This window comes from Scophthalmus maximus, chromosome 13, assembly GCF_022379125.1.
Source record: "Scophthalmus maximus strain ysfricsl-2021 chromosome 13, ASM2237912v1, whole genome shotgun sequence".
NCBI lineage: Eukaryota > Metazoa > Chordata > Actinopteri > Pleuronectiformes > Scophthalmidae > Scophthalmus > Scophthalmus maximus.
The window spans coordinates 1,577,245-1,582,500 of NC_061527.1; positions in this window are offsets into that span (position 1 = coordinate 1,577,245).

Genomic DNA, 5,256 nt, shown 5'->3' on the forward strand with positions numbered 1-5,256 from the left:
GAGGGGGAGGAGGAGGAGGAAGGAGAGAGGAGGAGGAGGAAGGAGAGAGGAGGAGGAGGAAGGAGGAGGAAGGAGAGAGGAAAGAGGAGGAGGAGGAAGGAGAGAGGAGGAGGAGGAAGGAGGAGGAAGGAGAGAGGAAAGAGGAGGAGGAGGAAGGAGGGAGGAGGAGGAGGAAGGAGAGAGGAGGAGGAGGAAGGAGGAGGAAGGAGAGAGGAAAGAGGAGGAGGAGGAAGGAGAGAGGAGGAGGAGGAGGAGGAAGGAGAGAGGAGGAGGAGGAGGAGGAGGAAGGAGAGAGGAGAGAGGAGGAGGAGGAAGGAGAGAGGAGGAGGAGGAGGAGGAGGAAGAGGAGGAGGAGGAGGAGGAAGGAGAGAGGAGGAGGAGGAAGAGGAGGAGGAGGAGGAGGAGGAAGGAGAGAGGAAAGAGGAGGAGGAGGAAGGAGAGAGGAGGAGGAGGAAGAGGAGGAGGAGGAGGAGGAGGAGGAAGGAGAGAGGAGGAGGAGGAAGAGGAGGAGGAGGAGGAGGAAGGAGAGAGGAGGAAGAGGAGGAGGAGGAGGAGGAGGAAGGAGAGAGGAGGAAGAGGAGGAGGAGGAGGAGCAGCGTCTCCCGACTGTTTCCGTCTGTGATTTTCATCACTTTGACATGAAGAGAGTTTTCACAAGGTATAAAACAATGACCCCACTTTCTGACACAAACTCCTTCTATCACTTCTCCCGTGACCTCAGACGGGCTCTTGAACTACTGGATGATCCTTCACATGGGTGTGTTTTGTGGGAGAATCACTTTTTTTTAATCACATTAGAGAAGAAGAGAGGACGAGAGGGAGAAAGAGAAACGACGGAGGGATGAAGTGACAGTTGTGTCTCTGAAAGGACTTTAGCTCATTATAACAGCAAGTCTCCGTCTTTCCTCCTGTACCTCTACGAGTGTGTGTGTGTGTGTGTGTGTGTGTGTGTGTGTGTTCGTGTGTGTGTTCGTATGTGTGTGTGTGTGTGTGTGTGTGTGTTCGTGTGCTGATTCAGCTTGTTATCTGATGGAGCCGTAGACAGAATGAGTTTAAATCTCAGCATCGCCCCGAGCTCGCACACTGCTTCATCTATACTGTTCGCTCACACACACACACACACACACACACACACACACACACACACAGACACACACACACACACACACACACACACACACACACACAGACACACACGCACAGTAAAGTGAGATGTACAATCGACAAAACAAAAGTAAGAAAGGGAAACGTGGTATTTTACAGAAGAGTTAAAAGTTCTGATATTTGAACACGTGATTATTAAACAGGGGACACCAACTCCGTCCTCTGGCGTCGGGTCGCTCTCCCTCGCGTCGACACTGATGTGTTGGAGGTGAGGTTCCTCCCACAGGCGTTGGATGAGGTCTCCGTACGAGTGAAGTATGTTCTTTTTTTTTTGTCCAGAATATTGGAAACGGATGTGTCAAACCAAGTGTATCCCACATTCAGCCGCACTTATGTTTTCTAACAATATGAACCTGCCGTCGCACTTAAAGGGGCAGCGAGCGATTCTGGAGCAAGACGCCTTTGGTAAAAATCAGCGAATGTCTCCTCACCGTCCGTGAGCTGTCGGTTCTGTGTCCTGGTTTTCGGCTCAGCCCAGCGCTCTGTAAACCGGGTGCAGAAGAAATTGGTGCGGGCCGCACCATGCGACGCGGCGTGTGCAGTTTGTACACCTCACCCGTCGACACGTGAAGAGACGTGTTAGCGGGCGGCGCTGTGACGCCCCGGGTACGGGCCTCGTGGTCAGTGCCTCGCTCTCCCAAACCACGGGCCGTGGGTTCGCCGCCCGGACGACGCATTGAAATCACAACAACAACAACAACAACAAAGAGAGAAACACGCTTTCTCCAAAATCGCCCACTGCCCCTTTAAGTTGTGTAGAAACTACATTTTCAGGTTTAAAAGGGACAAAAGGAGGCTGCACGGTGGCGTAGTGGTTAGCCTCACAGCCAGAAGGTTCTGTGTTCGAGTCCCGGTTCCAACCAACCAGGGCCTTTCTGTGTGGAGTTTGCATGTTCTCCCCGTGTGTGCGTGGGTTCTCTCCGGGTTCTCCGTCTTCCTCCCACAGTCCAGAGACATGAGAATGGGGTCAGGTTCATTGAGACTCTGAATTGACCGTAGGTGTGAATGAGAGAGTGAATGGTTGTTGGTCTCTGTCTGTGGCCCTGTGATAGGCTGGATCCTTTGATCCTTGAATTAAATATCTGTGAAATCTGGGGGGAAATAGTCAAAACAAAAAAAACAAAACCTTCATCTATCTCGCAATGTTAAAGCAAAGTGATGGAAAAAGAAAATCCTGGATCCGGAGCCACGCCGACAGCTAATTGGATTCTCCTCTTGGCCCACGTTCCATCCTTCCTCCGAGTTCAGGAGGAAATCTGTTGTGTAGTTGTTGTGTCGTCCTGCCGACGAACAGACAAACAATAAGAACCAAACTGTTGTCAGTCTCACAGGATCCAACGTCTTGAAATTACTGCTTTTGTGAAGCCGATGGTGCAGACGACTGGTCTGGGACTTAATCCTGAAGTTAAAAAAAGAAGAAAATTAACTAAAATTTCTCACCGACCCTTCGGCCTTTTCATTTGTGCCCCGGAGGGGACTTGGTTTAACCTGAACTGGTGTAATAATCTGGATAATCTGTCTGTAATAGCTGGATTACAGCAGGTTAGGGAGGCAGAGACAACCCCCCCCCCGGATCTAAAGTCTAATTCATTAATCAACTCCTTCACAGGACGAGAGAGACTCGGCAGAGAGAGAGAGAGAGAGAGGGAGCGTCGAGCCACAAGCTGCGAACAAACCCACAGAACTCCATTATGAAAGATGAAGGCAACGATAATCCAGAGGAGACGACAAAATCAAATCTGTGGGACATAAACCAACTGGTTCTTCAGTAATCTCCCACAACTTCTGCCACAAGCAGGAAGAAATATCAAATTCGTCAGGGACGATGAATCTATATTCTAGTGAAATATTTCCAGTATCAAGTCACCAAGTGATTGATTTATAAATAGTTATTATACAACGATGCAGCTCTACGACTGAGGGAAAATGTATATATATATATATATATATATATATATATATATATATATATATATATATATATATATACACTACTAAAACTCAGTTTTATTCTTTAAAAAAAGGTGTCAAAAACGTCACTCTTGTCCCCGTGATCTGCAGCCGCGTTGCTGCCGGTGTTTTCCGACTTCGAGCTCCGGGGCCACGTTCCAATATCCGTTTAACGACAATTTTGCCGATTAGCAAACCGCAGCAGAGCGAGGTCGTCCGGCCGCGAGAGAGGAAACTGTCCTCCATCGAAGTAGCAGCGCATCACGACGTACAGTATGTGGTCCTTTTTTTTCAAAGACAGCTAGACGCCCGGCGGTCGGCGTGTACACGGCCACTAGGGGTCAGCGGCGGACACGGTAAGTCCGTCAAGTTTGTGTATTTATGCGTTTAAAGGGGCAGTACGCGCTTTATTCTCTCTTTGTTGCTGTTGTTGTTGTGATCTCGTCGCGAACCCGCGACCTCCGGTGCGGGAGACCGACGCGCTAACCGCCGGGCCAAAAGCGGAGTTACAGCGCCACACGCTGGCACGTCTCTTAACGTGCCGACGAGTGAGGCTTACAAACTGCACCGGCAGCGTTGTGTGGTTCGGTCCGTTTAGGATTTACAGAGCGCTGGGCCGAGGGACGGCGGGGAAATGTACGCAGATTTTTTACAAGACTTGTTTTCCCTCTAGAATCGCTTCAAAGCCCACGAAGCTCCGAGGAGGAAAAAGTATCCGGGTCGTAACCGCCTGTCACCAGTAGAGGCGCTACTTTACGAAACGGTCGATTAGGTCGCTTGCACATACGAAGGAGTTCGTCGTATGAGGACTCGCTGCGAGATTCCGATCTCTGTGCGTCGGCCATCACATTTAACTAACAACGATTCAACCGGGGGGGAAATTGACGCTTTTACACCTGAACGACTGGAACCGTGTTGCTCAGTTGCTGGTTCGTTGACTTTCCTTTAGCACAGCAACTCTCCCGATGCCTCCGAAACAAAGGTAACTTTTATCCGTAGCTGTCCATGAGCAAACACACACACACTGAACCCGTGACCCTCCTCCTCCTCCTCCTCCTCTTCCTCCCCCTCATGAACACTGGCTGCCGTCCCGTCCTCTGCGGGGCCACAGGTCCGGTGTGAAACGCACGCAAACATTTAAATATTTCAGATCGTACTTTCACTCACCAACCAACCGGCCGACCGACGGGCCGACACACACACACACACACACACACACACACGCGCGCGCGGAGAGAGAGAGGCGACGGCGGCGGCGACAGCTTCATAAATAGTCCATGAGGAACGAGCGGCCCCTCCTCACCACAACCTGTCAAAGGCCCACGATGATTTATTGATTTCTTTATTTGTCACATGAAAAGGGAATCGGGCTCCTCGTGTCTCTCTCTCTCTCTCTCTCTTGTTCTCTTCCGTCTCGTTCTCCTTCTCCTCTTCATCATCTCTGCTCAGAAAAGGGAGCAGCAGCAGGGAGGGAGAACAAATGGCCTCTCGACAGATTGAACCAGAGGGAGTTCCCCGTCTGGCGAGTGTGAAGAAGAACCTGCGACTCCTCGGCTGCTGTGACCATTTCTTTTCTTTTCTTTTCTTTTTTTAACAACGTGCAACAACATCTTTTTTTATCACATTTAAGAGCAGAGGACGTACAAATACATAACAGTATTACAGTATTGAAAGTATTTTATTTATATCTTTTTATACCTTTCTTTCTTTTCCCTTCCCCTCTTCCTCTCCTCTCTCACCCTCTCCCTTCCTCCTCAATTCGTTTCCTAATTGTCCTTCCCTCCTTTTCCTTTCCTTCCTTCCTCTCTTACTTCCTTCCATCCTTCCTTCCTCCATCCTTCTTCCATCCTTCCTTCCTTCCTCCTTCCATCCTTCCTTCCTTCGTCCTTCCTTCCTTCCTTCCTTCCTCCCTTCCTTCCTTCATTCCTTCCTTCCTCCTTCCATCCTTCCTTCCTCCTTCCTTCTTCCATCCTTCCTCCCTTCCTCCCTTCCTTCCTTCTGTCCTTCCTCCTTCCTTCATTCCATCCTTCTTTCTTCCTTCCTTCCTTCCTCCCTTCCTCCCTTCCTTCCTTCCGTCCTTCCTCCTTCCTTCCTTCCATCCTTCCTCCTTCCTTCCTTCCTTCCTTCCTCCTTCCTTCCGTC